Consider the following 16,314-nt stretch of genomic DNA (forward strand, 5'->3'; position numbering starts at 1 on the left):
TCAGAAATTGAATATGAAGTTGTGAGAGAGAGAGAGAGAGAGAGAGAGAGAGAGAGAGAGAGAGAGAGAGAGAGAGAGATTTGTGTGTTTGTCTCGCCCCCTTCTGTTAAAAAATAGAATAAAATAAAATTTTAAAAAATAAAAACAAAACACTTAAAGTGTCTAAATTGTAACAGACTTGGCCTCTTTCGTTTCTTTCCTTGCCCTAAATTTTACTTAGTGTTGCAGTGTAATTTATGATAAATTAGAGGATGTTATTGATACATTTTCTAAGATTTATGGAATTTATGGAACTTGACATGGCAAGTTTGCCTCCTCTCCCTCCTCCTCCTCCTCCCCCCCCCCCCCCCTGTGTCAGGTTTTAGACGTGCCTAAGCTAATTACGTTAGTCCCCAATCTGGAAAAATAATATGTAATGCCATTCATCACTGAAGAAATTAATTTACCATATTAATGAAATATTAATTCTAGTGGCACTCGTAGCTCCAACAAAAAAAGAACCGTTGAACTCTTTTCATTACACAGTTTTGGACTATTTTATATCAGAGTATTAGCTATCACGAAAGACGAAAATATTAGTCGTTGGATTGCAGTACGGGAGATGTGAATTTAGGAAGAAGGAAATAACTGGTATTAGATTCGTCGCTCATTAGATCAAAGTATTTATGAACATCATCATCATCATCATCATCATCATCATCATGAACATTTTCACGCAGGTCGAGTTTATTATGAACAAATTATTTGAGTTTCTTTTAGTGCCATACACGTAGGCAGTATGAATTAATATTCCTTTTATTGGCCGAGTGAGGGGGATGAATTGGTTGGGAATATTGGCGCGTAATTAACTACCCCGTTTTCTTTTTGTGGGCCGTTTTCTTTTTGTGGTTCTCGCCATTCAATTACGCCCAAATGTAATTAAATGGAAGAGTTGTCGGAATGGAATGAGGAATTCGCTACTGCTGCTGCTGCTGCTGCTGCTGCTGCTCTGTCAAAGGGTTAGATCACGAGCGCTTTGTACAAAGAATTGAATTCACTTGCTGGACTTCATTTTCGAGTATTACTTAAAATGTAGTTGTGATGGTTCAGATGTTTCATTCTGGTATTTTTTAGGTCGTGTGATCTTTTTATTGCATTCTAGTCGACAATGTGGATCTTTAAATTTCGGATATTTAAGTTGAAAGTGATAAAATTTCAATATTCATAACCACCACCTCCTCCTCCACCCCTCCCCCCGCATTTCTCGAACATTCTAGCCCATATAGAAGATGAGCTGCTGCGCGCCTGGCCGCTCCTTCCTCCTTCCTCCTCCCTTCTGCCTGCACCCCCTCCTCCTTTCCTCCTCCTCCTCCTCCAAAAAATTATTCAAACACCAATAGGTGGCAATCGTTTATTAGTTGATTTTGCCCCTCCGTTAGCATATTGATGATATCCAAATGTGTTCTGTATTTTTAATATAATAGACTTTCTTTTAATATATGAAATTTTGAAACCATGGGGAAATTTTGCCTTGAAGGTGAAATGTTACTGTTCACATTCCATTCGATATAGTTATAATTCGAATCGTAACTCTTGTTTCAATACTTCTCCCAGAGATTTCCCTTCGTCTCAGGTTGAGTGGTTAGGAATCTATATCCTACTGAAGAACTTGTATTTAGTTAAGCAAGCAGATTTGGCGTTTGACTTTGGTATTCACTATTTCGACTGGTTTAATTTCATTCTTGATTGTATTCAGTTCTTTTGAAGTTTTTAGTATTTCTTTAACCCTTAAGCGAAATACGCGCGCGGCTTACATATTATATATATATATATATATAGATAACAAAAAAAATATTTGTATATATATTTATATATATATATAGATATATATATATATATATATATATATAAGATAGATAGATGATAGATAGATAGATAGATAGCTAGTGATATATTAGCTATATATATAGGATATATATATATGTATATGTATATATATATAAGATAGATAGATAGATATAGATAGATAGATATATAGATAGATAGCTAGGTATTATCATATATATATATCAAATATATATAATATATATAATATATAGATATATAATAGATAATAGATAGATATATAATTTATTATTAAATTAGGAACAAATATTTTTGGGAGGAAGAGAGAGAGAGAGAGAGAGAGAGAGAGAGAGAAGCATTCTAACTTGTCTCAAATTATTGCCCATTCTGATCTAGTTTCTTTTTTCCACAGGATTGGAAACCAACAACGGTGGGACATCGCCCCTCCACAGTTAAGCTCAGGTTAGTACACCAAGTTTGTCTCTGGACTCTTCTTTGTTATTATAAACTAATGTTTGTTATTGTAAACAAATCCTCTGTAAGTTATGTTATAAAATCGCAATTTACTCTTCTGCCGACTTGGTTTTTAATACCAATACCCTTCAGGATATGGAACTTACTTCCTTCCTTTATGTTCGAGGTTGGTCTGTCCTAGATGTAGAAAATGGGTTAGATGATTAGTGTACGACGAGGGTAATGGGGGCGCGCGGGAGCGTAATGCGCGCTTTCTTGGTTTCTTTAAATTTATCCCGTGTTCCCTAAATGTGTGTCATCCATTGTTTTCAATTTTCAGTTCTTCAACTTGATACTTGTGCGCTGTGCAGATTCCAACCTCTGAAATGTAACCTTTTGGCTTAAAACTGAACATTTCTTACATATTATTTCGACTTTTTCATCTTAACTCTGTCCCGTTTATGAACGCATCCCTTGTTTACTCACCATCAGTATTTCATAGCGTTTGCAAAATCATTGATGCCTTTATTGCGTCAGTCTGCCACGCCATTTGCCAACGGTCGTGGTTTTTAGATTAATCTGTCACGCGCAATTTGTATCGCCGGATGTGTTATGTATTTGCTCGCGTATGTGCGCTCTAAGGAAGACTGAAGCATTAGATTGAACCAGTTACGGGATTGGTAGTGCGTTTGGAAATTCCAAATTAGGATAATCTTGAAAGCTTTGTACTGATTTTCAAACTATATGACTTTTAAATTTATTCTAATTTATTTTTTATTTATTCAATTTATTTATTTATTTAATTTATTTATTTGTTTATTTATTCATTTATTTATTTGTTTATTTATTTATTTATTTATTTATTTATATATTTATTTATTTATTATATTTTATTTATTTATTTATTTATTTAGAGAGAGAGAGAGATAAGAGAGAGAGAGCGAGTGGAAGAGGAAGAGGAGGAGAGATTGAGAGAGAGAGAGAGAGACGAGAGAGAGAGAGCGAGGCGAGAGCCGAGAGAGAGAGGGAGAGAGAGAGGAGAAGGAGGAGGAGAGGAGAGAACTATGTCATTTTCACAAACCAATGATACTATGGAATGTGATTGTAAGAGGAGACAATTGGTTTCTCCTTTTATTTTCAGATATTTGTTTTATAAGAGGCAATTTTTCACCTTTTTACATCCATCCCATTCGCCCCAAGAGATGACCCAAGTTCCCGTAGAATCGATTCTCTTGCCGCTTGGTAGAGGCCTGGTGCTATTCTTTCGTGTATTTATTCTGTATATAACCTAGAGAGAACGCGCTGAGTATTTTAAGAATGATCGTCAGCCTTGGGAGAAGTTAGTTGAAAAGCGAGAGTAGCATATGATATCACTTTTTGATTTAATATCAAACGGGGTTTGGGAATATCTTCTGCAATTGACATGACTTCTTTTGGGACTAGATACGGAGTCCTTTCAGATAGAAAGTCCTTTGGTGACGCTTTTCGCTGTTGGGACGTCATCCTCAAATATGTTGCGCGCACTGCTCTAGAATAACAAATATTTTGTCTCGACCAAAAAGTCGAAGAGCGCCTCAGTGGCGAGATTCGTATGGTGTTAGCGTGCCACCTCAGTGACCGCGAGTTCGATTCTTGGGCATTCCATTGAGGTGTGAGATATGTGTATTGCTGATGGAAATTCACTCTCGGTGTGGTTCGGAAGTCACGTAAAGCCGTTGGTCCTTTTGCTGAATAACCACTGGTTCCATGCAACGTAAACATACCATACAGTCAAACAAAATGTCGAGGAGTAATACTTTTTAGACAAACGCCCAGTGCATGTGTGAATATGACTAATTTTATTAGTTCGTTGCTTTTATATTTTGACCTCATTCTAAACAGGCATGTGTAAGAAAATAAAATCAATTTAACCCAAAGAATGTAGATTGTAATTCGATAAACATTACTTATCTTTGCCACTAGCATCGCAATACGAGTATACGAACTTCTGGCCATTACCTGGATGTGTATATTCTAAGCAGCAACAAATACCAAACGTTTTCGTTCATTTACTGTCTTCAAATTCAGATAATAATGTAAGAACCGTTTTAACGTATTTCGTACCTTGTCCCCAACTTTGATATTTTATAGCGATTTTTCATATCGCATTCCGTGTGACTATACCGCAACGGATACTGCAAAGCGCTCTTGTTAGAACCGCTAAATTAATTAGGTTTAGGGCTCCAGCCTTAATTGGTTCCAGATAAGAATCGCCGATGGCTTGATTTCAAATTTGTCGTTGGGGTCTGTTATCTGCAATCCAATGCATTTTGAACCAAGTAGCAGTAGTAGTATAGAGTAGTAGCAAATTTCAGTATCTGCAGTTTTTTTAATATGAAAAACTTGCGGGTGGGGGGGGGGGGGGCATATTTTCCACACTCGGTGGTTGTGTTAAGGGAGACTTCTCCCTTTCTCCACATCAGGGGAGTAACAAGCGAAGCTTTGGCAATATATATATATATATATATATATATATATGTATGTATGTGTATATATATACACGTACATATCCATATATATATAAAATTTATATACTCATCCCATGATATTATTTAACGTATATAGTACACTATAATATATATATATAATATATATTAACTACTATATAGTCAAATACATACTATAATATATATATATATATTATAAATATATTTGTATGTATTATAGGGATACATAGGTATGTGCCATAGTTTGATACGAATTGCTTAACCCTCGCTTTCCGTCGTAGTAGAACAGGTAGCAGCAGATCTTTCTGCAGGATACCCAATCCCCTCGAAATCCTTTGGCGAACTCCGGGCACCAGTTAGTATTGGTCAGAGCTGGCCTCAGCATGCTCACCTTTGCGTTGCTAATAACCTGTGTCTGGCCTCTTATTAAGTGGTCCAATTTGGGGTCACGTTTTGGATGTTAATTGGAACCCATTGCATGGCCGAATCATTTTCGGATGAACGGTTGATGTCAAAAGCTACCTGCTTCGAACGGTTTTCTGTTCCTCTGTTTGCTGGGGTATGTGATGCTGTTTGGGGAATGTTACGACAATAAGTCTAATCAGTTAGTTACGTAATCAAGTAAAATTCTTGAACTGTACATTTTACTTTACCTCCGTTTACATATTTCTTCCGTCTTTCCACCCCACCCTCTCCCAACAGTTGTTTCATAATGCAACTTCTTTGAGGTTTTCCTCCTATTACACATTTCAAACGTTCACTACACTCAATTTTCCTTTCAACGCTGAATGACCTTATAGATCTCAGCACTCTGCCTTTGGCCTAAATGTTAATTTCAATTCCAGTTGAGAATTGCTACTTTTAAACTTTTGCGTGTCCGATCCTATCAAGGATGAAAGGGGTGGGAGGTGAGGGTGGGGCGGTCTTTAGGGTAATACCTCTGCCACTTATGAAACAAAGCTTTATGAATCTTGCAACAGACTCTAGTGTGTAGGGGCAAGCGTCAGTGGACAAAAATGTGTCCTGAATACCAACAGACTAAGCAAACGGTGTCGCAAGATTGTCTCTAACCATTAGAACTACTTTCAGTTTTGGAAGGCTGTATATGCAAAGAAATGGTAATTACTACTACTTTTACTACTACTAACATTACTGCTACTAGTACTTCTACTACTTCCACTACTTCACCACTACTACTTCTACGTCTACTTTTACTATTAGTACTGCTATAACGATATTTAGATTTTTGCACTGATTCTTGCATGACATAAGCTCAGTGCTGTGTTTCATATTCTAACGCTGACCTCAGCAACACGAAACTAAACACATTAGATCTAAATTGCTAAATTTCAGTCCAAAAATTTAATCAAATGTTGAAAAATCAATTTGGAAATTTACCAAGGCGCTCAACCACTAAGGACAAATCACTTGATATTAAACGGCATTAGGTGAAATGATTTTTCCAGCCAGTGGTTGAATACCGGTCAGGAGATGCCTACAGATATGTTAATCTGCCAAGGTTTTAAACACCAGTTCGTCAACCTGCCAGATGTTGAAAAGCAGTTTGAGTCTGCCAAGAAATTAAACTTCCAACCTGAGGCCATGAATTTTTCAGCACTGAAAAAAATAAAATTTTAGTTTGTCTGCCCGTCCGCCCACAGTCTTGAAAACTACTCAGGCTAGAGAGCTGCAAATTGGTGTGTTGATCATCTACCCTCCAATCATCAAGCATACTAGATTGCAGCCATCTAGCCTCGGTAGTTTTTATTTTATTAAAGGTTAAAGATAGCCATAATCTTACTTCTGGCACCACCGCACCGTGGTGGACTTTCAGGGGCCGCGGCTAAGAGTTTTATGGGTCGAGGCTGATGCTGCCACCGGACAGGAAACTCGATTGCGCCGAAGAAACTGTATTTTTTATTAGTGTTCTTGTGGATTTAGTTTACGGAAAAAAAAATAACTTCTAAAACTTGTTAAAAAGCATATAAAAAAATGATACCCGTTTCCAGACTAGTAATGGAAGCCCCTCAGTCACTGTAACGAGAAAATGACGAGAATGCAAACTAAAGACAAAAAAAGAAAAAGAGGACCATAATGTATGCAGTACGTCATTCTTACGAAGGGCGTAATGACTCGCGTGGTGGTATAAAACGAGCACCTGGCTGTTGGGGAGTTCTAAGGAAAAGTTTGGAGGAGGACCCGTGGGGGGGGGGGGGGGGGAGGGCGGGGGGGGGGGGGGGGGGGGGGGGGGGGGGGGGGGGGGGGGGGGGGGGGGGAGTTGGTAATTTTTATTGAAGATTCATTTCCTGGGCCCCCCTCCCCCTCCCCTAACACTCACCTCCCACCTCCACCTCCCCACTGGTGCTGATGGCAAAGGATGATCATAGAGTGTTTTGGGTCTACAATTATTATTTTATTATTTTTATTTAAATATGACGTCTGTCTCTGTAATGTAGGACGCCTGGGCGAGTTGGTAATTTTATTGAAGGTTCATTCCCCCCCGCCCCCCCGCCCACACACTGCCCACCACGCCCTCCCAGTGGTGCTGATGGGCAAAGGATGGCATATAGAGTTTTGGGACTACAATTATTTTTGAAAAATATTTTGATTATATAAAATATTACATCTGTGTTTGTGATGTAGGACACCAAGGTAGTTAGTTACCTATGCATATTACCTTGAATAATCAGCATTTATTGGGAGGGGGTTGGTTGTTTGCACGTGCCGCCATCTTTCTTTCTAATGGTTACAAGGAATTGAATTATAAAAAGTAATGATGCTGACTATTTACAATTTTTTTAAATATGTTAAAATTTTAAGCGCATGTTGTATTTTCCTTAGAAGCGATTTCTTTATCTAAAGTTCTAGCCAGTAATTGGCCCGGATAAAAGGATGGTTAAGTGTGGTATTAAACAAATGTTCTTTGTTATTGAAATATATATAATATATATATATCTATATATATATATTATATATATATATTATATATATATATATATATTAGAAAGCAATGAGTCACAGTGAGACCCGTGGTCCATGGGAGCACTGGGGAGGAAGAAGCATCACTCACCACCCTCCATAAAGGAACTTGCAACAGTCGTGATGTCAGATGCGAGAGGCTATAGGACCACAACGGGACAGGAAGGACAGGGGGTGGGGGGTAGGGGGTAAATGCAATTGACTGAAATTTGCATGCGTCTACTTTTTATGAAAAGCGTTGCGTTAGTTGGCAACTGGAACTTTTTATGAAAAATTAATTCCAACTTCTACCTTGCGTCCGAAAAAGTTTTAAACAAAACATTTCTACTTTTTTGCGTCGTATGATGATAGTGTTCATGAAATGAGAGAGAGAGAGAGAGAGAGAGAGAGAGAGAGAGAGAGAGAGAGAGAGAGAGAGAATTTTAATTATTTTTTTATTATCAGTGATTCAAATAAGTAATTTACGTTATCTGGCTTCAGTGATATCTTCAAATTAAATAAAAATTTCAGACTGATGTTCTTATTAACGTTAACTTTGTAAGCTTTCTAGACACTGGAATTGCAAGCTTTTATTATTATTATTATTATTAATGCCTACACGTCGATTTGTTGATAGCATAGTATATCTGTCGTCGACTGAAGTTCAGAAGCAGACGTGGTATCAGAGAATTTATAGATTTAGTTTCCAGTTTAGATTATAGGGCTAATTGCACGGTCGCTCTATCTCCTTAGGTCGCGTGAATATGACCATTGACAAGACGAAATTGGTTTGGTGAAATCTACGGGTTCCGCTCGCCTTAATTTACTAACGTATGCCATCATTCAGGGACTCTACAGATTAATAGATCATTGTTGGTATCTGCTGTTTTCGACAAGTTCCATTATAAATTGAAGGCCGTAGGGGTGGTAGTGCCGTCAGTGCACCTCATGCGGTGCACTGTAGGCGTTACTTACGGTTCTTTGCAGCGTGCCTTCGGCCCCAGCTGCAATCCCTTTAGTTCCTTTTACTGTACCTCCTTTCATATTCTCTTTCTTCCATCTTACTCTCCACCGTCTTCTAACAATTGATTCATTGTGCAACTGCCAGTTTCTTCTCCTGTTACACCTTTCAAACCTATTGTTGTCAATTTCCGTTTGTGCGCTGAATGATCTCGTAGGTCCTAGTGCTTGACCTTTGACCTAAAATTCTATTCAATTCCTTACCAATTGAGGTCACACAGACGTAAGAATATTTGCTTTTGAAGTGGTTTTCCACAGTGACCATTAGTGTCTGCGAGTTCGAGTTGATTTAAATGGATTTTCGTAAGGATTGTATTCCCTTTTTACAAGAATTAATCAAAAATAATGTGCTGATCTGGTAGCCATTCAGAAGGGGAAAAAAACTGCGACCCTTCCAGCTTTCGTAGCCTGGAAAGGTTTGAAAACGTGGCCTTTGGAAACGAGGCTAATAACGCGGCCTTTGTAAATGAGGCCAATATTATGGCCATATACCCGGCAAAGAGGTCGTGAACATCTGGGTTTTCGGGGTGGTGGGGGGGGGGGGGGGGATGGTTGGAACTGGAGGTCTAGAAGGCTCTCATAACAAATTTGGGGGGTTGGTAGGAACGGTGGGGGAGTGGGTCCAAGAATAAATTATTGTTGGCGTTGCCGAAACGAACGGCGCTATGCATATCCTCTTGTCTGTAGTGATTACGGGGGAATTAATTATGAAATCAAATTGCACCTTTGGGCTGGCTAATTAAGGGGGGAGGCTACTTGGAAGGAGGGGGTGGGATGGGGAGGGCTGATGTACGAGGAGGAGGAGGAGGAGGAGGTGGAGGAGGAGGAGGTGGAGGAGGAGGGAGTGGGGTTTGTATAAGGTTTGGAATACGGTTTTGCATCAGAGTCATCAAGGGCTTGATGGAGGCTCATTCCGCTGAAGGAGTGTGATACTACTGGCTGGGAGGCGAAGAGGGTGTACTGGAGAAATCTGACATTTTGATTGACTGTGTGTATAAACGCACGCTCGCATTTACACACACACACATATACATGTATATATATATATATATATATATATATATATATATATATATATATATATATATATATATATATCATATATATATATATATATAGTATGAAGACTTGTACACATAAAAGCACGCAATAGTACTCATCAGTCCATCTGTATAGATGTATATAAAGTACAGTGTTATGGTGTGCGTGCGTGTATGCGCGCGTGTATAAATAAACTATATACTATATATATATATATATATATTATATATATTTATAAATGTATTATATGTGTGTGTATATGTATGTATATGTAGTATATGATATATATATATATATATATATATATATATATATATATGTATATATATATATATATATATGTATGTTTATGTTATATGTATATATGTACAAAGAAACAAACCTAATGCTTCAGCGTATATGGAAATTCCAGGTAAAATATTGGTGTTTACAGTTCAGAGAAAAAAACAAAAATCCCAGAAAACCTTCATAAACTCGCTTTGGAAACCTTTGATCAGCGTTTTGGAGTTTTGATTAGCATCAGAGAAACATATATATTATTTATATTTTTTTTCATCCATATGAATTTTTCCAGAGTTTCTATTTTTCAGAGCTGTTCATGTTTAATTGGAGATATGGCATTAAACGCAAACTGTTGGAGGTAGTTTTTTTTTTTTTTCAAGTGTTATGTTAAAAAATCGCTTATTAGTTTATACTAAATAGTTTAAAAAGATTAGGTTATCAGATGGTTGATATGTGAAAACTTTTTCTTATGTATATATTGCGTGACCTACTTTGCCATAATCTCTCTCTCTCTCTCTCTCTCTCTCTGTCATACAACGCTATGTATAGCGTTGAATGAACATATATTCTTCCTTGATTATATATATATATATATATATATATATATATATATAATAATATAGAGGTATTGAAAGATATATATGTATAGAGAGATATATATAGATATAGAGGGATATATAGATTATATATATACCTATATATATGTGTGTGTGTGTATGAGAGAGAGAGAGAGAGAGAGAGAGAGAGAGAGAGAGAGAGAGAGAGATCATCCGAAGTAGCAATAGGTAAATTTGTTTTCGATTAGTGTAGCCTTATGATAACCCTGTATCATCATGATAATATTAGCAGAGCGTATGACATGAATAATAGAATTGGCCATATCATTCTTTGGCAGTCGTGATTCGGCGTATATCATTTATTTTCCCCACTTTCGCAGAGTCCAAAAAGTACAGAGTTTGTTGATCATTAGTTTTAATTGGCGTTGCTAACCTCTCATATCTAAGAAATTCCACCTTTAAAAGGTTCATTTTGACAGTTACGTCCCCCGAAAAATTCATGGACGAAAATTGAGGAGAATTATCCATATTATTAAATGCTTTGTATGATGGAATATTGTTTTACTCACCATAAAAAGTAAGTGGTACGCTTGCAACTAGCAGTCTGGTTTATTTTCGATTCAGAACTACGTATAAGACCTGCAATAGATTGGATTTTATATCAAAATGATAAGGCCCTTGTTAGTTTCATGTTTTTCGTATTGAGATGCATATCAAATGGACCACAGTAGTGTTTTCGGCGAATGGCTCTGTTCACGTTAAGATTTTTCTCGTTAATCGCAGTTTTCATTCATGTATTCCAGTGATGTTTGAAGGGGGTTTTCAGTTTGTTCGTAAAAGGTCTTAATTTATTTATTTGCGGATGTACACTCACCCAATAAAAATAATTTGAGAGTGCCCGGCTGAGAGTAGGTGGGTCCTGCTTATACAGGTGTGTGGTCAATTTAGTTTAATATCGGGTAAATAGACTTGGACTGATTTGGTTATCGTAACTGGTAATTTGCGTCCCTTTTCTCCCGCGAGCATCGGTAGGCCTACGAGTTCAAAATGCCAAGATTCGCCCAAAGAATTGGTTCGTGGAAACATACTTCAGGGGTCGTACAAGAATATTTTCTGTAGAGAATACTTAGACATTTAATTCCAGGTGCTAATATCTCGAATTATGTTAATAATGCGTGATACGCAGCCACACACTTTCCTAAATTTAGTGGCCTAGGCATTTCATTGTCTGTGCGACCACAATTGAAATCGTTGGTCGTGGTGGTCGCTTCTACTAGGAAAGTTTTCCTTTAGTAAGTTGATTGAATAGTACGATGGTAACTAATCGAGTTACCTATCCAATTTCTCGGCAAAGAAAACGAGAGTTGTTGAAGAAAGAAAACTTTAATTTCGATATTCCAAACTTCAGAGTCGCGTTAGGTTTGCGTCGTGTAGCTTGTTTAAAAAAGGAAGAAAATAAAAAGATATAACAGAAATTTTCTTTCTTAACAGCCATTGTCTAAATAATAACACTGCTTTAATGAATATTCAGGAACACAGGACCTTAAATTCAATAAACGAATTCTTATATGCAAGACTTTTTCATGCAGTTAATATATCTGTGACAGCCAATTTTTTTTTTTTTTTTTTTTGATTTTTTTTTTTTTTTTTTGTGGGGGGTTGGGCGGGTAGTGGCGTTGGGGGGCGGGGTTAAGTTTTGGCACTGCACCTCCTGCAGTAGATCCTTCAACACAAAAGTCAGGGGGTGAAGACCAGATTTATAGACTCTCTCTCTCTCTCTCTCTCTCTCTCTCTCTCTCTCTCTCTCTCTCTCTCTCTCTCTCTCTCTCAAAACAGACCTAGGTATTTTTTTTTTTGCTTCATTCCTTTAATGAGGTGATTAATTCCGTATTGCTATTTTCTTCTTAACTTGTAAACAGGAAATTATTTACGAGCTGAAAATGTTCCTGGTGAGACCATAATCACGTTTGGTTTTAATCTTTTGAACTATATAATTTTTTTTTACTGATGCGCTTACACGACTTGTACCATCACAGAAAACGTAAACGTGTTTACATGTAAATATCCGAAAATTCTTTATTGAAAATTAATGGTTTTTTTAAAGTTAAATTATTGTTTGCTTAAATTTATTGAATTCTTTGTAAGTTGTTGATTTTTTGTTTAAAGTTATGGAAATATTTTTATTTATAGGTATTGAAACGTTTTTATTTTAATCAGTTATGGGTCTCAAAAACTTTTTATTTATTCTAAAAATTAGCCAGCTTCAGTCTCTTAATACAGCATTTTTGCAGTAACGAGGGAATCCGTCTGAAGTCTCCCGTGAAACGTTCTGAAATCATGGTGAGGAATTATCTTGATAATTAAACCCCTTAATTGGCAAATATGCGTCCCCCGTCCCCCCGACGGAGAGAGAGCATCGATAACAAGGCCGTTTGATCTCGAGCTCATTATAAAAGGGCATCGTCAGGTTTTTGGCTCAATCTTGTCCAGGAACCTTTCTTATTTTCGCCCTAACTTTTAGGGTGGACTCGGAGGGGATGTTTTGCGGAATTTGAGGTGTTTTTCCATCTTTTTCTGAAGTCTGTCTGTTTGTCGTTACTTTATATATTTTGAAAATCGTCATTTCGTGTAGGTTAGTCGGTTAGGAGTTGATGAAAATGATTTTTGAAAGTTAATGGTTTTTTTAAGTTAAATTATTTAAGTTTATTGAAATATTTTGAAAGTTGTTGATTTTTTCATTTAATGTTTTTTTTTATTTATAGATAATGAAACAGGTTTATTTAAATCAGTTAAGTGTCTCAAAAAAATGTTTATTCCAAAAATTTGCTTTGTTTTATTCTAAATTAAGTTTTCTTGGAAAATTTCACATTCTTGAATTTTGAGTAAATTAATTCCTTCCTGTCAGAATTTTACAGTGGGCGTGTGTGGATTTTTTTTTTTCAAGATATCTTGAAAACGAATCAAGTTATTTTGGAACTTTATTTATTTAACCCACTAGATTCGTTGTATAAAATTCGTATACTGAAGACACGTGCATCTACTGTGATTTTTAAGCATAATATATAATATAGTACTGGTAATTTTCTTAGGCACGAAGATATGGTAATTCAGTTGTATTCCACATAGGAAAATGAGAAACTATTTTCATTTTCCTCTGTGGAATACGACTATAATATAGGCTATTATATATGTATATGTATACACACATCTATATATGCATACCTTTATACATACATACATACACATATATTTATATACGTACATACATATGCATTCACATAAATACAATTTGTGGTTATTTGCATACATATACCTACATACATATGCATTCACAAAAATACAATTTGTGGTTATTTGCTTACATACATACATAAGTATTCACAAAAATACAATTTGTGGTTATTTGCTTACATACATACGCATTCACAAAAATACAATTTGTGGTTATTTGCATACATACATACGTACATACGCATTCACAAAAATACAAGTTATGGTTATTTGCATACATATATACATATGAATTCACGAAAATACAATTTGTGGTCATTTGCATACATACATACGTACATACGTATTCACAAAAATACAATTTTTGGTTATTTGCTTACATACATACATACGCATTCACAAAAATACAATTTGTGGTTATTTGCTTACATACATACATACGTATTCACAAAAATACTATTTGTGGTTATAGCATGCATACATACATACATACATACATACATACATACATACATACATACGCACGCATTCACAAAATTATTATTTGTGGTTATTTGCACACACATAAGCATTCACACAAATACAAAATGTGGTTATTTGCATATATGTATGTGTGTGTGTGTGTGTTTGTTATCCTGCCCCAGCATCGGTACAGTGAAAGCAAGAGAACCCGAGAGAGAGATTTACCTCACCATCTCCCTCCATTAATCATAGAGAGGGATTTTGGTGCCTGATCCTTTTCGATGATGTATCTCCCTGGTTTTTCCACTTGGTCTGCATTCGGTGGTTTACATCCTGCGCCATTTTTTTTACTCGCTGGTAAAAGAGAGAGAGAGAGAGAGAGGAGAGAGAGAGAGAGAGACCTTACTTACCTTACAGACCTTACAGTTCGTTCGGTTGGCCCCAGGTCCCTCAGTGTGAGGCGCCTCTAATGTCTACCAGAGAGTTGCTAGTACATCTTCCGGTATATTTGCATCTTCCAATCTTGGATGGTCTGGGATGCAGTTTAGATATTTGTCGAGCTTATTCTTAAACACATCTACGCTCACTCCTGATATATTCCTCAGATGAGCTGGCAACGCATTGAATAGACGCTGCATTATCGATGCGGTGTGCGTAGTGGATTAATGTCCTGTGTGCTTTCCTTATTTTTCCTGGTATAGTTTTGGGCACTATTAATCTACCTCTGCTTGCTCTTTCTGATATTTTTAGTTCCATGATATTTTCTGTTATTCCTTCTATCTGTTTCCATGCCTGAATTATCATGTAGCGTTCTCTTCTCCTTTCTAGACTATATAATTTTAAGGATTGTAGTCTTTCCCAGTAGTCTAGGTCCTTAACTTCTTCTATTCTAGCTGTAAAGGACCTTTGTACACTTCTCTATTTGTGCAATATCCTTTTGATAGTGTGGGGTACCATATCATATTGCAATATTCAAGTGGACTGACGAACATATGTTTTTAGTAAAGCATAATTCATGTGTTCAGCTTTTCTTGTTTTGAAGTGCCGTACAAACATTCCCATTTTTGCTTTACATTTTGCCAACAGAATTGCTATTTGATCATTGCATAACATGTTCCCTATTCATCATCACACCATGGTCTTAACTGCTTCCTTATTTATGTGATTGTCTCATTATTAGGTCCCCTGATATGCATATAGCTTTCCTTCTCTGTCTCCATAATTTATTGATTCAAATTTATCAGAGTTAAATACCATCCTATTTACCTCTGCCCAAATCATATACTTTGTTAAGGTCTCTTTGTAGAGCGTTCCTATCTTCATCACAAGTAATTTCTCTACTTATTCTTGTGTCATCAGCGAAACTACTCACTACCGAATCCTTAACATTACTGTCTATGTCTTCAATCATAATAACAAACAATATTGCAGCTAGCACCGTACCTTGTGGCACCCCGGATATTACCTTGGTTTCATCCGATTTCTCATCGTTTGCAATAACTATCTGTTTTCTGTTGTGTAAAAATTCTTTTAACCATCTTCCTACTTTATCTACGATATTGTGTTTTCTAATTTTCTTTGCTAATATATTATGGTCTACTTTGTCAAAAAGCTTTTGCAAAGTCTAGATAAACCACATCTGTTTCATTTCCGCTTTTCATATTTTTGAATATGTTCTCACGGTGGACTAACGTTGGGTTTGTTGTGTACTTTTTCCGGGTACGAAACCGTGTTGTCCTATATTAAAACAAATTATTTTTTATTAAATGTTTCATAATATTTTTCTTCATTACCCTTTCATACACTTTCATAATATGTGATGTTAGACTCACAGGCCTATAATTACTTGCCTCTAGTCTTGATCCACTTTTGAAAGTAGGGGTGATATATGCTAATTTGTGCTCATCATAAATCTTGCCTGTATCTACACTTTGTCTTAATAATATTGCAAGTGGCTTTGTGATAGAATGAACTACTTTCTTAACAAAATAGCAGGGACT

General features: G+C 36.4%; 1 protein-coding gene across 12 annotated transcripts in view; it reads left to right on the forward strand.

Annotated features, from left to right (window-relative positions):
- Positions 1-16,314, forward strand: part of LOC135199317 (ras-related protein Rap-1b-like) — a 653,366-nt gene that overhangs the window by 566,836 nt on the left and 70,216 nt on the right. For 9 of the 12 annotated variants that reach the window (XM_064227240.1, XM_064227278.1, XM_064227234.1 and 6 more), the window contains one exon: positions 2,237-2,286. The gene's annotated coding sequence lies outside the window, so the exon portion shown is untranslated. Of the gene's footprint in view, positions 1-2,234; positions 2,287-16,314 lie in introns of all 12 variants that reach the window. The other 3 variants (XM_064227261.1, XM_064227287.1, XM_064227296.1) reach the window with 1 other exon arrangement.

Source organism: Macrobrachium nipponense, chromosome 23 (genome assembly GCF_015104395.2).
Source record: "Macrobrachium nipponense isolate FS-2020 chromosome 23, ASM1510439v2, whole genome shotgun sequence".
Classification (NCBI taxonomy): Eukaryota; Metazoa; Arthropoda; class Malacostraca; order Decapoda; family Palaemonidae; genus Macrobrachium; species Macrobrachium nipponense.